At 36.8% G+C, this 21876-nt stretch overlaps 1 long non-coding RNA gene across 4 annotated transcripts in view; it reads left to right on the top strand.

Moving 5' to 3' along the window:
- LOC112531828 overlaps window positions 1-21258 on the top strand; it is a 38563-nt gene extending 17305 nt beyond the window's left edge. For 2 of the 4 annotated variants that reach the window (XR_005857610.1, XR_005857609.1), the window contains 2 exons: window positions 649-725; window positions 18593-21258. This is a non-coding gene — a long non-coding RNA (uncharacterized LOC112531828). Of the gene's footprint in view, window positions 1-648; window positions 726-7475; window positions 8147-18592 lie in introns of those variants that run through there. The other 2 variants (XR_005857608.1, XR_003073858.2) reach the window with 1 other exon arrangement.
- Window positions 21259-21876: the final 618 nt, after the last annotated feature.

A 21876-nucleotide genomic window follows, 5' to 3' on the forward strand; every position in this document is an offset into this window, starting at 1 on the left:
AGTAAAGACAGTCTCTTTCTCATTATTAGAAGTAGGTAAATATATATATATATATATTTGTATTAATCACCAGGTACACATGATGACACTAAAAATCAGTGAGGTTGATCTCACAGAAATGGACCAGGTTTAGTGAGCTATAAGATGAGAAGAATAATTTTTATCCTCGGATGTCTTAAAGGCAATGTGGCGTGATACCCTTCTTTTTGACTTTTACTTCTCTCAACTTCTATATGTTTTATATCTATGCTTTTTACAGTAGTGCGGACAGAATAATTTTCCATGGGAACCGATAAGGATGCAGAGAACCCTTTTTAAGAGCTCGTCTCAAGGCTGTCATTAGCAACCAAGAAGTGTAGATGTAAAAACTTTGTGGGAGTTGTTAAAGTTCCATCTTATCCAGATAGCTCTTCGTTTCACTTTTTCTCATTCTTGCTTCCCTCTCATCTGTATGACATTATTCCAGTTTGGTTTGATAATTGGTTTATGTCTACCTTGCATTGGTTTCCTAATGTGGATTTGAATTTTGGTAGTGCTCTCATCTGACCACCTTCAAGTAGGTCTAAAAAATCTGTACCCTTTAGATTCTGGCCCAGTATGTGACTGAGTTCTTATCCTTTCTCATCTTAATATTTCTCTGGTTTCTAGACTCAGGGGCACTTAATGCTAAGTTTCAACTTCAATCTAGTGAAGTCCTGAGGACTGCTTCCTCTTCTGTTTATAAGGTAGGTTTTATGTTATGGTTCTTCTTGCTTGGACTGTTTGACTGCAGAAAGTAGCCTTTGACTACAAAAGGAAATTAACTCACTTTGCCAAGGTCAATGAAATTGAAGGAGCAAATACCCATTTAAAGAAGTGAACATATAGGTACAATTCAAACTTACAGCAAACAGCATTATTTATTACTGAGTTATGACCTCAGAAGATTGCATTTCACATTCCTTGTTTTTATTACTAGTGGGTTTGGTTCTTCTTCTTGCATGAGGTGGAATCCCTACTGGAAAATTGCTTACCATGTTTATTTGACATCACATAATTCTAAAAGCTCACAAGCTTTCAATAATTTAATCATTTAAAACCTCTATAAAGTATCATGAATGTTGTTATCTTCACTTAACAGATAAGAAATTGAGACACATAAAAACACCTTAGGAGTTTGTGAGAATATTAGGAACAAAAATAACATCTCCTTAGACACAGCAAGAAGCTGTGACGCAGCTGCCAGAGGTTTATTCCCCTTTCCAAATTAGATTATTTGGAGTAATTGGAGTTTGCAGTCTTGCATGTTTCTAGGTATTAATGATGTAGAAAAGCTTCTGTGAGTATACCTATTTTTTCAGCATTTTCACTTACCAGTTTTGCCTGAGACACAGTCATAGTGGGTCAGATGTATTCTTATGCAGAAAGTTGGTTGTCTTCAGTACATGTTTTCATAGTTCTCTGTTTCTATAACTAAACCTTTATTTCTTGCAGCAATGATAAAGAGCTGATAAATAGAGACAAATGAAAGGAAAATCCCCTAATCAGGATGAACTAACATTATGGCTTATGAGATGGGCATATTGGGGAAAAAAAAAAAAAAAGGGGCGGGGGGGGGGGCGGGGGAGGAAGAATAGTGCATGAATAAAGAAATAAAGCAGTAGCAAGACAGAGTTACAGAAGAAGTTGTCAAGGTTCAAACTTTCTACGTTGAGGAAGAAATGTGGTATCTCCATGGGATGAATAAACACGTAGACTTCTTGACTATTAAGGTTTATGAAGTTGGAATCAAAAGAAGTACTTTGCATGAAGCCTCAGTTTTTATGCAGCTCAGAAATTCTCCTGAAACTCATTTGACTTTTTTTTTCCTCCTCATTTCAAAGCATCTTCTTTCAAATGTAGACTCTTCTGTGACTTTAGTCTAAATATCTAGGCATAATTCACTTTTGCCTTGGCTTATGCTTAGCTTAACAATATAACAGTTGACAGTTTGCCTTTCTGTGATTTATACCTGTGTTGAGGCTTTTTATTACATCATAGTCTGGGATTGGTGATAAAGACAGGCTAAAAGAATTTCATATAACTTCCATATCTGGCAGTATATTGTATTTTCCATGTTTTTTTGTTTTTTTTTTGTTGTTGTTGTTGCCAAGGCCGAGACTTCTTAACTTCTTTTTGTAAATACCACAATAAACATCTCCAACGTCAGCACTATCATTTCCTTGTCTTTCAACTTATCAGCCTCTTCTCCCACCTTCAATCATACTCTTACTATTAGAAAAAATGGAAGCAAAATGCTTATTTTATCATAATCAATTTGCTTATTTTATTTTCCATTTTGTATGAGTGTATATATTTTCCTAAATGGAAAAAAAAAAAAAAAAAAAAAAGGTTGAGTGAGATTAGAAAGTCTATACTGTGTCAGAATAGACTATTTTGATTGAATAGACTGCTGTGGTGAATGAAAACATTTATGGTGACAGCTGTGATATCTAAGTCCTAGCCTAGCACAAGTTTTGACACAGATGTATGAGTAAGTCTGGTCTGCTTTCAGGTTTGTGGAAGACTTCATAACCAGGAAACATTCCCTGGTTTTCTCATGAAATTGACATGATAATCTAGGAAATTTAACCAGTGGAGTTAATGTCCCTTCATTTTATTATAAGCTTGAAGTCAACTTGAATTTTCGCAGTTCTTCTACGCTTTTTCCCTTTCCTGCGTGCCACCTTCTTTGCATCAGATCATCACTTTCTAACACTTGCTTTACCTAGGGTGCCTGGCAGAACTCATGCTGGATTTACATCTGATTTTAAAAACCCTCTTTCTTGTGCGGAATTAGCACAGGGAGGAAATTGTGTATGTATTCAGCGTAAATTCCTCAAGAGAAAGCTAAATTGTAGTTTAGTTCACTTTTGAACCTTGCTTTGAAGCCTGTAGAACAATTCATCCAAGGCTGATTTTGTCTAATACTTATGGTGCTCCAAGAAGTATTCCATTATCTCACTCTGTTGTCGTGCCTACAATGTACCTGGATTCCAAGATAAGTGGGAAAAATTGTAGCATCCACTCTGGTAAGGGGTAACATTCTCCAGTGCAGAATGTCCTTAGCAATGGTGCTCGATGATCACTTCATTCTCCAGATCTGCTGTTGTGGAACCAGGATCAGACATGGGATTTAAATTTGGCTGACTGGGCTATCCTGTACATTTACCTTTAAACTGGACTGTACAAAATCATATTTAAGCAGTGTGACAGAACCCTTGTTTAAACAAATGTGGTCATGCCATTTTACACAGTTTCAAATACAGTAGAGTATGCCAGTCCATTCTACTGAGATTGAGCAATGACTGCATTCTACTCTGTACAGTACATTCACGTTTCTTCATTTTATATTGCAAGAGACTTTCACTTTGTGGGCACAGTCAGTGTAAATCTATTAATTCCAATACTTAATCTGGTCAGAGCCAATATATTTTGTAGACAGCCTGTGTTAGAACTTAATTCTTGTAATTATTTAAAGTGGTATAACTCATTGCAGGCAGTGTGTACAAGTCATGTAGTTAATCTGGTTACAGCTCTCTGTGCAGTCTATACAAATCACACATCACAACATTTTAATTACATTGTCACTCTGCATTGCATAGAGTTTGTGAAAATCTCAAGGTTACTTAGCTCTTAGTTAATGATGATAAAAACCTGTGCCTTTTATGCTTGGACACAAGAAACCCAGTCTCACTTACTGAGTTAAGAAGTGTACTGATTTTTTTTTTCTGTGTGTTGGTGTTTGTTTCATTCACATGGGAAAACTAAATAGGGCATTATCATTAGAAATCAGTGTTCTCAAACTATGAATATTAACTTCACAGCTACTAGGACCAAAAGTCCATATGTCTTTCCTTTCAGTATCTAAAGGGAGGCTAAGAGAAAGAAGGTGACTGTTGTGCAGGGACTATTGTGATACAAGGGGAAACAGTCTCAAACTGAAAGAGAGGAGATTTAGTCTGTATATATGGAAATTTTTAAGAATGAGTGGGATGAGGCACTGGCACAGGATGCCCAGGGAGGTGGTGGGATCCCTGTCCCTGGAAACATTTAAGATCAGACTGAACAGGGCTCTGTGCAACCTGATGTAGCTGTGGATGTCCCTGTGCATTGCAGGGGAGTTGGACTAGATGGCCTTTAAAGGTTTAATAAAGCCCCACATTTCAGAAGTAATTAAGTCAGGCACCATGCTATATGGTGCAGCCATACAGCCTTAGGTTCCACAAGAAGCTTTGCTTGCTCTGGTAGTGGCACCCCACTCTCAAACACCACTAGGTGTGCTGGGACTGTGTGCTCTGTAGCCCTGTGCATCAGCTTTGAAACTGAAGAGCCAAGGCTCCTGCTCAGCAGCTGCTTAGCTTCTCTGCACAGGAGACACTTTTATTGGTCTCTTAAAAGTGTGTTTCAGTAAGTTATGGGAGTGATTGCATTTGCTGTAAGATAGACATTATTGCATTTGTCCCCTACTTGCCCTAACAAAGCAATTGTTAGAGTTTTGTTCACTTTTTAAAAAATTTCTAGGAAAAGTAAGCTTTCCTTACTGCATCTTTGGCTATAATGACTACCACAAGAGCAAGAAGAGCTTCTGCGTTGATTTTCCATGGTAGAAATTTAGATAAGTGAATATTACACAAAGGAGTCCTTGACATGGACTTCTATGTGCACTCCAAGGTACCATATTACACAATATATGTAGAAACATACCTGTTGTGACTATCCCAAATAATCCAGCAGGTATCAGAGGAGACTCAGTAACAAGGCCTCATCCAACATCTCAGTGTTTTTTTATCAGTAGATTTTGTGGTTTGTTTGTTTTCTTAGAGTGAAAATTTGTCAATCAGAAGTTTTATTTTTACTTTTTTTTTTTTTTAATAAAAGATACCGTAAGCATAAATTCATGTTTAAAATGACAGTGGAACAATCTGCAATTTTTTTTTCTCTGCTTCTTCTTTTACTATTTCTTTTGTTGAATTCACCTGTGAATATTCATTATAAGCCAGATAAAAGTAAGAGGAGGTTCACTCTAAAGCTTTAAGTAGTACTTACAGGATGAGAAAGAGTAAGTTAATTCAACAAATCCTTCATGAGGTAAGTACACTTGAATCTGATATGTTTCTATAATAAGTTCAATATGTTAAGTGAATTAGAGACTGTCTTTTAACTTTACTGTACAGTTTCATATATTATTTATATTTTAATTTTTAAAATAATTCTGTTTTATCACCTTTTTTTAAAAAAAAAAACCTAACAATTCTGTAGGATATTTCTTTGTCAGCTCTCACAATGTTTCGTCCTCAGTAAGCCTTACTGTACACAAAGAGGCAAATCTGTCAATTTAATGTTGCAAGACTTCCCAGTTGAACCACAGTTTTTTCTTTAATTTATTGTTTCTATTCTAAGTAAATAAGAAGCATTTTTAGAAGTATTTTAAAAGTATTCCTTTACAGAAAGGCTGCTGTAGGTCAATCCAGAAACTACATCCTAGACAGATGATCTGAGTCCAGATGACAGGTGTAGCTGTATGTGTGAATGAGGTTGCCACTCTCTGCACAGGTGTAAAAGAGAGTCCTCCACAAAATGTTGAAAAGAATATGTTTCAAAAAAAGTATTGTGAAAGGAGAAGAAATAGAAGAAATATTAGAATAGGAAACCTATGACAGAAATTCTAGACTTGCATTTGAAGGAAAGGTCATGTTCAAAGTAATTCCAGAGTTGAGAAGGTATGACGAAGCTTTGCCAAGAAAATTGAAAGCTCTGGAGGCTAGGAATAAAGATGATTTTTTGAATTTGTAGGATACGCCATGCAAAAAGAGAATCTCCAAAGCAAAAATAGGCAGAGCGATTAGATTGGGCTAGCTAAGGGGTTTATATCATGCGCAGCTCTCCCTGTATCTAATGGCTTCAAGTTATTCATGTGCATCTGGAGATAGAAGTTGTAGCAGCATGTGGAAACCCTGGGGATGGGAGATATTGAAGTATACTGGCATTATGAGGATGTAGGTCTCTGTTTTATGGTCGCACAAACTGTATCACGTAAGAGCTTTTCGTCACACTGAATAGTGGCTCTATGGGAACAGTGCTCGTCATTCTGTTTGGTAGGATATTACCACACAAATGGCTGATTAGTTTTACAGGTACCTTGGCAACTGTATTTCCTTGTAAAGACAAAAAGTTTCTCAAATGAACAATATTGTTATTCTGAAGCCTGGTTAACTTTCACTTTACATTTTCCTGTATTAAATACTCAAAGATTCATATGCTGAAGAATGAGTGATAACGGTAAGCTTAGGATACGTAAAACAGGAAGACTTCTTGGTCCTTTCATACTCATCTACTGTTGCAGAGAGACATATTTCTAGCTTTTTGCAAAAAAAATCACATACTGCCTGTTACTACTCCTCACAGTGTTGTTTGAAAGAACCAAGGGTTTACACTATTTGTACTTCAGATTCACCCATATCATCATTTCTGTGATAATTGCTTAGTGTTCTGTTCACGAACAGATGCTTTTTTGTGTGACTTTTGGAATGATTCCTTTCTTTTCTGAAGGATGCATTGTGGGAGTGCACAATTCCCTTATAGTGAAGCGCTGCCTGAACAGACACCCATTCAGTGAATAGCATTTTTCATGAGATATTGCAATTTATATTTCTGTATGGCTTGAAACTCCAAACATAGATCAGAATAATGCTATTTTGACACTAGAAAAACACACCAAAAAAACCAAGTTTTTTTTTTTCCCCATAATGCTTACAAATATAACATGAAAGGAAGCAGGCAAGATATCAGCAAGAGCAGTGAAAGGAGATGGTGAAACTATATTGATCAGCATGAGTGATCTGATATGAAAAGCTATGCTAGCTTTTTCTTAGCTATCATAGGAAAGCAGTCTACTAAGAGACGATTTAAAAAATGAAGGCAAGTCACTTTAGTGGATGTTTATAGGGAGTTGTCTGAAACCACAGGGGGTTTTATGACAAAGCATGTAGGGGTCTGGATTAAGTGATAAGTAAGATTAATAGGATGACTTAGAGGAAGGAGAAGAAAAAAAAGCATGAAGAGTAAGTAAAACTAGGAAGTAGGTAGGGACATTCTGTGTCCAGCAGAGTCTTTGTCCCCAGACTGGTATTACTTTACTGGGGAAAGTAGGTGTCAACAGGCTTGAGCAGTATCTAGGAATTTACTTAGAAGTTTATGAGAATGGAAAGTGCCATCTTAAAATGAGTATACAAGATGTGAAGATTTGCAAGTATCGGAAGAGGACTTGGAGTGTGAAGGTAGAGTTGCACGTTCACCAGGTTGGGGAAATGCTGTCAAATGTTGTACAGTTGTAAAGTGATATGTTTGGTAGTGTATCTATAACATTTTAAAATGTTTTAGGTTTTGTTTCTTTTTTTTCTATGTACAGTATATGAGCTAAAATTAGATTATGTTAAAAACTGTCTTCAATGCAGTGGTACTTGCTGAGGCTCAAATGCCATATTGAGCATACAAGTTTGGGGCCTTCGACACAGGAAGGACATGGAGCTTTTGGAGAAGGTCCAGAGGAGGAACACAAAGATGATCCATGGGCTGGAACACCTCTCCTGTGAAGATAAGCTGAACATACTGGGTTTGTTCAGCTTGGAAAAGAGAAAACTACAGTGAAACCTAATTGTGGTCCTTCAGTATTTAAAGGATGTTTATTAACTTTTTACATGGGTAGATAGTGATAGGACAAGGAAGAATGGTTCTAAACTAAAGGAACAAAGATTTAGGTTAGATGTGAAGGGGAAGCTTTTTACTGAGAGAGTGATGAGGTGTTGGAACAGGCTGCTCAGAGAGGTTGTGGATGCCCCATCCCTGGAGCTGTACAAAGGTAGGTTGGATGGAGCCCTGGGTAATCTTCATCTAGTGGCTGGCAACCCTGTCTGATGATCCTTGAAGTCCCTTCCAATGCATGCCATTCTATGATTCTAAGAAGATTGAAAGACTTGATGGTGGAGAGATACAAAGGCATGTTTGCATTTTGAAAACAGAAAGGGACATTAGACTGAAAAGCAGAGAATAATAATACTCAAGCAGTTGAGAGATGGTGTGAAGGAATTCAGGGATTTCTAGGGCAGGCGGATGGTTTGTAAAACAACCAAAAAAACCCAACCAAGCAGATAAATAGATTGTGTCTTTGAAATAACTTAGAGAAAGGGAAAACATGAGAAGTGAAAGAGAGCCAACTCAAGAATAAATCAGGGATTTTCTTTCTTTCTTTCTGCCATTAACCAGTAGAAATTCGGAGAATCTTACAGTAACAGGAAATTAAACAAACAAACAATTTAGAGCAAAGTTAATACAAACAAGATTTTGTAACTCAAAATTCATATTTAGTAGCTATATTGGAGAAGTGTGCATATGTGAAGACAAGTCAGAAAGAGCAGGAAATATATTTGAAATTCAGAATAAAAGTAGAATTTCTGAAGGAATAAAATAATTTTTTAAAGTTTCATTGTATTGATTTTAGTTTTTAGTTTTCTTAAATTGAGTGCCAGATAACTTAGTCTGCCTTCCAAAAAAAGGCACTAGGATATTTTTTTCCTGAATATGTAAACATAATGGTTCCAGACTCTTCTGTGATTCAAAAGAGAAATCCATTCTGGTTTTTTTTTTTTGAGCATCCTTCAGAAATGATCATCACATTTTTAATTTGTTCTTTAGTGCATTTGATACAAAGAAACATGCTTCTATTTTTCTTACCTGAAAAGTTTTATCTGAATGATTTATTTATGACTTCTCCATGTAAGATATGGTAACAGATTAGAAATATATATCTGCTGTCATATGCTAATTATCAGATGTGAAAGAAGTCTAGAAAACACCTGTTTTTCTGTATCTCCCCTCTGCAAATTCAGATATTTAACAAAAAGAGACATTTAAGAGTTTATAAAGATGACAGTTATGGCTAATATAGACTGTATCTTTTGAACAGTGACACTGTGGAAAGTTAAACTAATGACTTCAGTGTTGAAGTCATTGAGAGCCATGTTGCAAAGGTACACTGTATTCTGAGAACTACATTTTTCATTGTTTGCTTGTCAATCTTCCATGCTTAATCCATAAAATTTTTGAAATTTCTTTACACAGTGTTTATTAATTTACAGATATTTTTCAAGATTCATATTCAATTTTCACTATATAAAAGACCTCTTATTGATAATTGTACTTGCATTACAAAATCTTAATCTGTAAAACAGTGTTAAAAATAGGTAAATGTTTCAGTAATATTTCAGAAAATATTAAACATAGCAATTTTTTTTCTCAAAAACAATAACTTAAAAAATCTGTCAATCAGTTTACTGAGCTTTAATGTGAGAAATGAGAAAATTCATTTGTTTATTACATGGGAGACTTTGTGAAATGGAAATATTTTGTCCAGGGTTGTTAGCAATCAAGAAGCACTAAAAAGATAGTGGCTTACTTATCTCCTTTAAGAACAACCAGTATGAAAAACTACAATTGAAAAGTATTTTGATTAGGGATGTGGAAGACTGTAGCAGTAGAAGTGATTAAGTATTCTTAAACTACTGACAGGAATTGATAGGTGTTTGAAGCGAAGGCATAGATATTTTGGTTTAAAGTACAATGTTCTTTTAAGTATTTCATGTACCATAACTCCAGCAAGCTGTACTTACGTTTATCTCTTAACAACTTTTAAAAAATTCTTGTCTCCTCTGCTCTCCATCTCCAAAAGATACCTTCTTAAAAGACACAGCAGCTGTGGCTTTAAAACAGAAAGATCAGCGTAACATGAAGTTGTCAGGTGACATCTACTTGAGAATGCCATACAACTTCATAAATCTTAGATTAAACATTGTAAATGTTGAGCGGTGTGACTGGTAAATTTTATGACTGCACATTTCCAGCTCATGAATTCATAACAAGACATTTTCAACTTGCAAATCTTATTTAAGAACTGTGATCTTAATGTGTAAAGACTGCATGCATTATAGTGACAGCAGGAAAATTTACCTGATTACCATGGAGTCTAGCCTTTTGCATTTGGCTCTAAAAGCCAAAAAGGCTTAATATTTATCATGGCTACCTGGTAAAAATTGCCTAATGATTTGATAACAATGTTATTTGCATAAGGTTTATTGAGCACCGTATGTTTAATCAAAACTTGAATCAGGATATTTTTTCTTTTGTTGATATGCTGATATGTTAGTTTTGCATATTCATTCAAAACTTTTCATATTCAAATTTTTGCAACTACAAAAAGGGGACAATGTCAGGAAACAAGATACTTTGCAGAAATTCTGAGATAACTTCTAGTAGTAAAGAACTGAGATAAATATCAGTTTCAACAGACTTCGTACTTTCCATCTTAAGTAAGCAAATATCTGAGTAAGAAGGCTCCCTTAAAAAGGTTCATAAACAGAGTACATGTGCTATCAGTATGCACAGATCTCTGTATGTGGAAGAATCAAGTCATAAGTTCAAAATTTGGTCCTTGTTTTTGCCAAAGGGTTACTTTGTCCTTGCAAGACTTTCCCTTTGCATTAAAGTTTAGCCAGTAATGGTTTGGAAGCACTTTATCCCCTGGGTCTAGGCCAATGATGAATGTCTATTCATTTTTTTTTCCCCACTGAGCATAATTTTTCCTGTCCTTCAATGTAAGAGAATGAATCTACACTGAAGAATTGTGGGAAGTAGGTCTAAGAGGCACCATTCTTATAAGAAAACAAACAAATACATAAATAGAGGGGGAGAATGTAGATGTATGTCTTCTTATCTTTGTGTTCACAAAGATTGATACATTTAAGAGTGTATCACCATGTCAAATCTCTGTTTGCTAATTTGTCCGAGAAACTTTTTAATTTTTGATTTTCAGATGCAGCAAAAGAGAAGCAACCCAAACTTGATAAATGCAACCTGTTTTATTATCAAAATGACGATAAAAGTAGCTATAACCTGAACCTTTACTAGTGTGTGTGTGTATATATATATATATATATATGTATATATAAAGTTGAATCTTGCTCCAATTTAGGGGAACAAAGTCTAAAAAGAGAATGTATGATAACTAACTTTTGTCTGCAGAGATAATTGCTTCTAATTCTTGCGTCTAACCCTTTTGATTGGCAGGATTTCAGTTGCATAATATTAATAAGCAAAATCTTGCAAGTGTCAGAACATATTTAGCAGATAATAAAATCACATTTTGATATGGTTTTAATGTATAAGAGAAATAATTTCAAAATTAAGAAGTGTATGAAAAGATGTGACCTTACTATACAACATTTTCAATTATAGTTTCAAGATGACTGTTACTATGGTTGGGTAATACTGAAAATTTTGAGTTATCTCTTTCTTCTTTTGGACAAAAGAGATACAATTATGGACTACGTACCAAAGTGAATTTCAATGCATTTTTAGATGGGTTGTTTACTGCTATAGATTTTCTTTGGGCGATATAGTTCTTGGCAAAAATTGAAGCAATTGTGCTGTATTGTAATCCCCATCAGACCTCCCTCAGTCTCTCTATAGAGATTGGTTTTAGACATGAAAATAATCTTTGAACAAAAGGAATTCTGCTGAGACAATTAAAAAAAAAGAAGAGCTTGGGTCAAGAGTTCTGATTGTCTTTTTCTATTAATACAGTATTGCTTATTCTTGAATGAGTTTTAAAAAGAACCATTTCATATTTATAGATCTGGATTCTAAAACTTTGTTGCCATCTAACTCAGTTAAAAAGAATATCTGAGAAGTAAACCTCTTACAGGAATACATTTTCTCTGGGCTACCCTAAAACATTCTGAATAATTCATGGGAACCACTGAAATAAACACAATAAAGAATGAAGCAGTTAAACAAACACACTTCTCTGAATTCTGAGTTTATATATTTAACTATTTGTTCTATGCACAAGATTTGGTTAACAGTGTGACAGGGAAGTAATGCTTGGGGGAAAAAGTACTAAGACAGTTATATTGTCAGTTTGAAATTTTGTAAACTAGTGAGGACAAAACTTCAAAAGTTCAGTGAAAAGTATTAAAATTATCATGTTGATTGGAATCATTTTAAGTTCATCACAGAACGATTTCATCAGTCTTCCTTCTGGTCCTGTTTCTCAGGGTATTCTTACTGTATGTGGTTTCCTGTTCTGCAGGATCGATTAGCCAAGATAAGGGCTGGGAAACGCAGGGAGCAAATTATGGTCTAAGTATTTATGTATCAGTAGTCACTGGTGTAGCTGTGGTCTTCACTGACTTTTAGGAACCTAACTGAACAGAGGCGTACAGAAGACTAGTTAAAACGAAAACAAGTTGTTCACTTTTATTTTCTTTTAATGTGAAACATGTATATGTATACATAATTTAACATGAATGTCCATCCTTCCCTATGTTCCCATGTCCCTATGTCCCCTATGACAAAAGCATGGGGAACACTTGATTAAGTTTGTTAAGTAGTTTGTGAGAAAAAATAACTTGCAGCTAACTTTGAACCAAATTTGAATAAAAACTAGAGTCATTTAAAGCAAAAATAAATTTTGGATTAGATTCCAGGGTAGTAATTACTGCAAAGTAGTATTAACAAATATTATACATTTATTGGCCTAAGTGAGAAAAGATGATTCCCAACAGCTGTTAGTGTTGAAGATTTCCAGTAGCATCTCAATATTTGCTGCATGTTTAAAAACAAATAAAAAAAACAACAACAAAAACAAGAACAATACAAGTAACAGAATCATAGGAGTTGGAAGGAACCTCTGGACCACACTTAGTCCACCGCCCTGCTAATGCAGGCTCCCTACGGTAGGTTGCACAGGTAAGCATCCAGGTGGATTTTGAGAAGACTCCACAACCTCTCTGGGCTGACTGTTCTGGGGCTCTGTCATCCTCACAATAAATAAATTCTTATTTTCAAATGGAACTTAGTGTGTTCCACTTTGTACAGATTTCCCCTTGTCCTGTTACTGTGTACCACCAAAAATATCCTGGACTCATCCACTTGATATCCACCCTTTAGAAAGTTACAAGTGTTGTTAAGACCTCCTCTTAGTCTTCTCCTCTTAAGGCTGAACAGTCACAGGTCTCTCAGCCTTTCCTCATAAAGCAGATGGACCAAGCCCCTTGTCATCTTTGTAGACCTCTCCTGGACTCTCTCTAGAAGCTCCCTGTCTTTCTTGAACTGAGGAGCCCAGAACTGGATGCAGTACTCCGGATGTTACCTCAGCAGGGCCGAATAGAGGGGCAGGATCACCTCCTTTAACCTGCCAGTCATGTTCTTCCTGATCTTAGAATGATTTGGTTTTGAGGGGACCTTTACGGTCATATAGTTCCAACTCCCCTGCTATAGACAGGGACACCTCCCACTAGACCAGGTTGCTCCAAGGCCCATCGAGCCTGGCCTTGAATGCTTCCAGGGTGGGGACATGCCCAGCCTTGCTGGGCAGCCTGTTCCAGTGTCTCACCACCCTCACAGTAAATAATTTCTTCCTAATATTTAGTTGAAATCTACTCTTTTCCAGTTTAAAGCCCTTTCCCTTCATCCTGTTGCTACATGCCCTTATAAGAAGTCCCTCTCCAACTTTCCTGTAGGCCCTCTTCAGGTACTGGAAGCATGCTATAAAGTCCCCCTGGAGCCTTCTCTAGGCTGAAGAGCCTCAGATCTCTCAGCCTGTCCCTGTAGAGGGACTCCCAGAACTGGATGCAGTATTCCAGGTGGAGTCTCACAAGAGCACAGTAGATGAGCAGAATCACCTTCCTTGTCCTACTGGTCACTCTTCTCTTGATGTAACTCAGGATATGGTTGGCTTTCTGGGCTGCAAGTGTATGTTACCAACTCATGTTGAGTCTTTTATCAATCAATACCCACAGATCCTTCTTCTCAGAGCTGTTCTTAAGCCATTCTCTACCCATTATCTACCCTGATTGTTCTTGGGATTGCTCTGACCCAGGTTCAGGACCTTGCACTTGGCCTTGTTGAACTTCATGAGGTTGGTGTGGGCCCACCTCCCAAGTCTGTCTGGGTCCCTCTTGATGGCATCCCTTCCCTCTAGTGTGTCAACTGCACTACTCAGATGGTGTCATCTGCAAACTTGTTGAGTGTGCACTTGATCCCACTGTCCATGTTGCCTACAAAGATGTTAAATAACACCAGTCTCAGTACCAATCCCTGAGAGAAGTGGTGACACCACTTGTCACCAGTCTCTACTTGGATATTGAGCAGCTGACAGCAACTCTTTGAGTGTGGCCATCCAGCCAATTCCTTATCCAGCAAGTGGTCCATCCATCAAATCCATTTTTCTCCAAGGATACCCCAGGGTATCATTGGCCTTCTTGGCCACAAATACACATTGCTTGCTCAACCTGTTGTCCGCAAGGACACTAAGGTTGTTCTCCTTTCTGTCAGGTCAGCCCCTAACCTGTACTGATACATGAAGTTGTTCCTTCCTAGGGGTGGGACTTTGCATAAAAATAGAGCCAAAATAACAAAACATGAAAATACTCCTAGGCATAATAACACCTTGAACATTTTTCAGTTTTTCCATTTGGAAGGTGTGTGTTTTCAGTCTTGGGTGTATTTCATGTTCAACCTTGCTTGTTTACCAGCATCAACATGTCAAATTTCAAAAACAAGAAATAAAAAAGCAACAAATGTTTCTTCCTTCTAGCATTAAGAACTTACCACTGGAACAACAAATTAAGCAAAACATTTTGTGTATTCATGGGCTAAACTTGCACAGAATGTATGATTTTCAAATTCAACTAGAAACGGAACACACGCTAGTTTTAAAATTAAACATAATTTTCCTGCTTAAGATATACTGAATGCTATATATGCCAGAGATATCTGTTGGAAGCTCAGCTACTCAGTGGAACTGGATTTTAACTCATAGCATTCTTGTTTTTCTCTTAGCCTGCTATAAAATAAGATGTTGTTCAAAGGTGGAAGTACCTGAATAGGAATGGGTACACTAGAGCACATTTCTCCCCTCACCACATGCACAAATAGATGTTGTAGGAAAACACTCAGTGGCAGTATGCAAAGCTTGCAGATTCTTTCTTTTGAGTATATAGCTTCTCATCCATTTTCTGTGAAAAGAAGGCTTGAAGCCATACATAAATGCAGTGATGTATCTCATTTGACCCTGATAAACCTGGAAACAATTTCTCTCTCACAAGCTCTTACATTTGAAAACACTTAGATTTTTACAGTGGTAAATACAGACAACTAATTAGTCTAATGTAAATGTTGCCCGAATTGATCTTCAGTGTAGGAGGATTAATGCGAGATAATGGTCCTTGAAAGCATGAAGATAGGGGTTGGTGATCTAAATAAAAGATAAAGCAAAGTGATAAGACCAACAGTTTTTCAGATGATGTGGAAATAATTTAAGTGTTGCTATGATTTTCTGTGATAATCAAAATCTTCCACTGGCTGAAAATTGTTATATGGAGTAGTGAAGAGAGATGATCCATAGTAATATTTTAATATATTGCTTCTGTATAATTTCTTCTTTCATTTCCATAGACAGAAACGCCTACTTTGTTGTAAGGGTTCATGCTATCAGTTTTGTTGCTTATTGGCTGAATGATAGCCTAACTGGAAATACTGTAGGCAAGTAAAAAAATCCCGAAATGATGAGGTTTCCACAGCATATTTAGCATATCTTTGAGTGTGACTGCTTGAGCTTCACAACTGTACCTTACTCAAAATATCCCAAATAAGCTTTGCTGCTTCTCCCTGAATTTTCTATGTTGTGTTTGAGAAATGTGAATTTGGACTGGAAGAGAAAATTTCATAATGAGTTTTATGCTTTGTGCCTGCAAATCAACAGTAGAGAGGTAGACAGAAGTTCATACGGACAGCACCAATGCTACATACTTTTGTAAAAATTGTTATTAAGAAGTATAATTTTCTTCTTTCAATTGACTTTATGCCTCAATCTCCCACTTTCTGTGGTTTAGGTTATTATTTGAGTAAGTGTAAATAAGTAGCTTACTGGCACTCTTTTTCATGGCATGAAATTTTCTATGGGAAGTGCCACATCAAAGACTCCAATATAAATTCTGACCTAAGTGGAAACAAGATTTTTTTTATGGTTTGACAACATCTATTTGTTCATTTTTTTAGCATCCAAAGTTAAGAAACTACTATCTCCTACGAATAAGGGAAAAATTCAGTATCATATTATTTTTCTGCTGTTTATTTTCAAAATGGCAAGAGACTAGGTTCCAAGAGAAAATACAGAGGCATTAAGTAGTTTGTCAATAATTTGGGTTATTTGTTTGTTATTTTCCACAGAAAGAGTACTTTGTCAATTATTTAGTTTATTTGCTTGTTATTTAGAACAATAAAGACTGTGAAGCTTGAAGAAAACTTGACAGAAGTTGTTGGCTTGGAAACACTATGGTACTTGATCAGAAACTGGCATTTTCCTGTTTTCTGAGCTGAATTTGATTTCAGAGACTCTTCATTGATTTTGGTGGCTTTATCTTATAATGCTAGTTCCTACTCTTGGGATTTTGTTTTATTTTCTTGTGACCTGATTCGATTGCTTTTAAATGTTCTTTATTAAAGTAGAAATGCTACCAGAAATGCAAGGTTTAAAAATTGTATTCATCCTTTCTCTCCTTTAAACTTTGAGGGAAGCTTGGTGGTGCATACTTTTTGAATATGATTAACCTGTAAACCAGTATTGAGATCAGAGTTTTGTGAATTAAATTCATTTCTTCTTTCCCTCTCTTTCAATTCTGCTCACATCTATACATTTGATGAAAGTTCAGCATCAGAAACATTTTAATATTTCAGTTTTCATAAGGAAAATTTCAGGCTATGATATTTATAAATATTAATTTCTCAAACAACTTAGAATTCATATGAAATATATATTATACTACCCAGATGCTTCTGGCTTTATGCATTTATGTCGTAAAAATCTAGTAGGGCATCCTCATAGAAACAAACATGAGAGTTTAGTAGTGCATTATAGAGTTAGGAATGAAAGAGTTATTTAAAAAAGGAAATAGTTTTGATTCTAGTAGCTATTGTAACCTATAACTAAAAGCTCTATTTCCTGTGTGGGAACATGAGATGGGAAGTGATAGCAATTTATAGCACATCTGTAGCTATTACAGAAAAAGACCTATCATTTCCTAACGATAAACATACTGTTGGCCAGATCAGCTATCAGAGTAAGATGCACAGAGGAAAGTCCATGCTAGCAAACAATCATTAATGCCAACAGATAAATTAAAAGCCAGTATGGTATAACATTCTCCCCAGAGTCTTGTAGCAAGTCCATGATGAGAACAAAGTGTGAAACAGAACTGGGCTCATATAGAAGTATGTTGCCATTATCCAGAAACTCGGGAATTCTGAAATAGCCACAGGTTTCCTCATTTTATTGTATTTGAATCTTCTAATGACTAGTGTTTCTATCAGGTTTCCAAAATAAAGCTAATATAAATCGATATTTTGAAGTAAATCTGATAGCCAAAAGTGATAATTATTTTGTAAAATCTGCAAAACAGGTGCTGCAGCAACTATACTCAAAGGCCTTCAAGGTATTTGTTTCCTTTCTTTTTTGTTTTATAGACAAAAACAAATAAACATATAAACAGATTGTTTTATATGTTGTGCAGTTGCTAACTCAGTATATTAATGCCTATTTGACAATAGCCACAGGAAATGCTACTAGTATAGTTGTGTTAGTATAACGATGTGGGTCACATCATTTACATAATCAAGGCCTTGAGATACATTAGTGAAAAGTATACTGATACATTTATTTCCTGGAAGATCTGAACTCTACTGCTTGATTTATCTGTATATGTGAAAAAACAAACAAACAAACAAAAAAAACCCACCAACAAAAAAACCCTCACGTTTTAGGAACTCAAAAATTGGAGAATTCATACTTGGAACTACTGTTCCATCCCTGGTTCAAACTAACAGGAAGTGTGGGTCTTCATGGGGGGAGGAAAAGAAGAAAAAAGCATTAAGAAAAATTTATTAAATAACAACATTAGTTGCAAGAACCTAGAGTAATAGATAAGCAGTATCTATTACTAAGAAGCTTAGTTCTAAAGATGCAAACTGACAGTGGGGTTATAACTTTGAAAAGCAGTGCAAGGTAAATGAATTATTTGTAGGGATAAATGGACTAATTTGGCCCCAAAGATAGCATTATTGTTAAGTATTTGACCTTTATGAGGACCTGCTTCAACTTAATTCACTTGATCATTTTCCTAACATAGGAGTTACTATCAAATGACTGCAGGATCATATTGTTAATTACTATAAACAGAAATTGTTTTATTCCAATATGTATCTGGTTACCTATTTTGCACGACCATGTAGAAAAATCATTTGTTGTTTCCATCAATAAAATTCTGCTTCCTCAAAGAGTTGAGAGTTGTGTTTATCTGCTTCCTTCATAGTTTTACTTTATTATTAAGATACTTCACTTTTAATAACTTATTCTCTGTTGTAATTAGATTATCTCTTGGATTACACTGAAGTTTTCCCATGAGGGTTTATTTTTATTTAATTTCTTTGTATAATTAAAGATGTCTGTGTTGTATTACAGAACTCAAGCCTTTAATGGAAGTAGCTGAAGCCTGAGATGTTGCTATTCTGCTTCTGGTTTGGGACTTGGACTCTAGCAATATACAAAGAACTGTGAAATTTGCTAGATGACAATCAAGGAAGAGATATAAGAGAACACTTTATTATTCCTTGCTCGTGCTTTATGTCTGGTGGTATGTAGCTAACTAACATGGCTGCCCAGCCTTTTTGCAATGTTGGTATGTCTTTCTAGTTTAAAGTTCTGGGGTTATTTACTTAAAATGTTTCAAAATTTGAATTAATTAAAAAAAGTGCCAGCAAGATTTGATTAGCTAGACTTGTGGTTTCTTTGTTTTTTTTTTTTTTTAAGTAAGAATATAGATATTTAAATTCATTATCTTCAGTGGAGTTGAATAATGGAAATTAAGACAACAGTATGTTTATACATACTGCACTTCAGATGTTCCCTATATCCATACTTACGTGCAAGAAAATATTTCTCTGTGGAGACAGCATGTTTTTTTGTGTATAAAAATGACTGTTATTTCTCGTTTTCCTTTCTCCCACTTCTCTTCACAGCCTAACTGGTCTAATACTGTTAGGAACCATGTATTTATGACTAACTTCAGTAAATGTAGTGGTGTTTTGAAACATTTGCATTATCTTACCCTAGCGATAAAGTATGCATTCAGATATATACTATGTCATCATAAGACACAAATTGAAGAAGAAAATAAGACAATAATTTTAATAATTTGAGAATACCATTTTATAGTTCTTGAAGGACAACAGAGATGTTTCTTCACTGTATAACAGTAGATAGAAAAGTGTCTTTCTTTGTTCTGTACTGTGTGCAAGACTTCAGAACTGAAACAGTAAGATTTCAGAAATTTTGGTAACATCTTTCAGTTTTAATTTGTATCAGTTTTAATTTGCAGTTCCAATGCATTTAACTCATTAAATGTTTATTATTACATCAGAAATATATCCATACATATTTACATATTTTGTAAGCTAATATTCCTAATGTTAATGCTGTTTATTTACAAACAGGAAGGCATTTAATGGGAATGTTATTTTTTGACATGAAATAAAGGCATTAATTCATCTTTGTAAATTTGATAGGCAACTACGTAGTCAGCAGCTATGGCTTATACCCCCCAAATTAAAAATATATATGTAAATATCCTGAGTAAGAACAAAATAATTTTATAATGCTCTTTTCTGAAAATTTAAGATAATTTAGGTTTGTATTGGTTAATTACAAGTAATTTTCAGGAAACTTTCTGTTGAACAATAAGGAGATCTGGTAAGAGATGTGGAGGTTGGGGGCTGTCTTGGGCAAAGTGACCACAACATGGTAGAGTTCTCAATTCTTGGTGGAGCCAGAAGGGGAAAAGCAAAACTGCTACCTTGGGCTTCCGAAGGGTGGACTTTGAATTGTTCAGGAGACTAGTAGGGAGAGTCCCTGGGGATTCAGTCTTAGAGAGTAAAGGGGTCCAAGACAGCTGGTCGCTCTTCAAGAAGGAAGTCTTAAAGGTATAGGAGCAGGCTGTCCCCCTGAGCCACAAAATGAGCTGGCATGGAAGAAGACTGGTGTGGATGAGTAGTGAGCTATTCTTGAGGCTCCAGGAGAAAGAGAGAATCTACCTCCTGTGGAAGAAGGGATGGGCAACTCAGAGAGAATACAAAGAAGTTGTTAAGATGTGGAGAGAGAAAATCAGAAAGGCAAAAGCCCAGCTTGAACTCAACCTGGCCGCTGGGGTAAAAAGGAACAAGGAACTCTTTTACAAATATATCAACAGTAAGAGGAGGACCAGGGAGAATCTCCATTCTTTACTGGATGAGGCTGGGAATGTGACCACTGAGGATAAGGAGAAGGCAGACGTTCTGAATGCCTCCTTTATGTCTGACCTGGTAGCCTTGGCTGGGGAGCAAACCAAACTCCCCACAATTCAGGAGGAAACAGTCAGAGACCTGCTACTCCAACTGGACTGCCAGAAGTCCATGGGGCTGGATAAGATTAACCTCAGAGTGCTGAGGGAAATGGCAGAGGTGATAGTTGAGCTGCTTTCCATCATCTATCAGTGCTCCTTGTTGACTGGTGAGGTCCCAGAAGACTGAAGGCTTGCCAGTGTGACTCCCATCTACAAGAAGGGTTGTAAGGAGGATCCAGGGAACTACAGGCCTGTTAGCCTGACCTCGGTGCCAGGGAAAGATATGGAGCAGATTGTCTTGAGGGAGATCACGCGGCATGTGTGAGTCAGCTGGGGGAAAAGGCCTAGCCAGCATGGGTACATGAAGGGCAGGTCCTGCTTAACCAACCTGGTTTCCTTCTATGACCTAGTGACCTGTCTGGTGGATGAGGGAAAGGCTGTTGATGTGGTACACTCTTGACTGGATAAGGAACTGGCTGAAGGGCTGGGCCCAGAGAGTGGCGGTGAATGGAGTTAAATCCAGCTGGCGACCGGTCACGAGTGGTGTTCCCCCAGGGTCGGTGCTAGAGCCTGTCCTTTTCAATATCTTTATTGATGACCTGGATGAGGGCATTGAGTGCACCCTCAGTAAGTTTGCAGATGACATCAAGTTGGCTGGAAGTGTTGATCTGCCTGGGGGTAGTGAGGCCCTACAGAGGGATCTGGACAGGATGGATAGCTGGACTGAAGCCAGTGGGATGGGATTCAACAAGACCAAATGCCAGGTCCTGCTCTTTGGCCACAACAACCCCAGGCAACGCTACAGGCTTGGGGCATAGTGGCTGGAAGACTGTGTAGAGGAAATGGACCTGGGGGTATTGATAGATGCTTGACTGAACATGAGCCTGCAGTATGCCTAAGTGGCCAAGAAGGCCAATGACATCCTGGCTTGCATCAGAAACAGTGTTGCCAGCAGGAACAAGGAAGTAATTATCCCCCTGTACTCAGCACTGATGAGGCCACACCTCGAGTACTGTGTCCAGTTTCGGTCTCCTCACTGTAAGAAAGACATCGAGGCCGTGGAGCGTGTTTAAAGAAGGGCAACAAAGCTAGTGAGAGGTCTGGAGCACAGGCCTTATGAGGAGTGACTGAAGGAGCTGGGACTATTCAGTCTGGAGAAGAGGAGGCTCAGGGGAGATGTTATTGCTCTCTATAACTACCTGAAGGGAGGTTGTAGTGAGCTTTGGGTTGGCTTCTTCTCTCATGTAACTAGTGATAGGACTAGCAGGAATGGCTTCAAGCTCCATCAGGGAAGATTCAGGCTGGACGTTAGGAAATACTACTTCTTTGAAAGAGTGATCAGGCACTGGAATGGGCTGCCCAGTGAGGT

This window comes from Gallus gallus, chromosome 2 (genome assembly GCF_016699485.2).
Source record: "Gallus gallus isolate bGalGal1 chromosome 2, bGalGal1.mat.broiler.GRCg7b, whole genome shotgun sequence".
In the NCBI taxonomy this organism is placed as follows: Eukaryota; Metazoa; Chordata; class Aves; order Galliformes; family Phasianidae; genus Gallus; species Gallus gallus.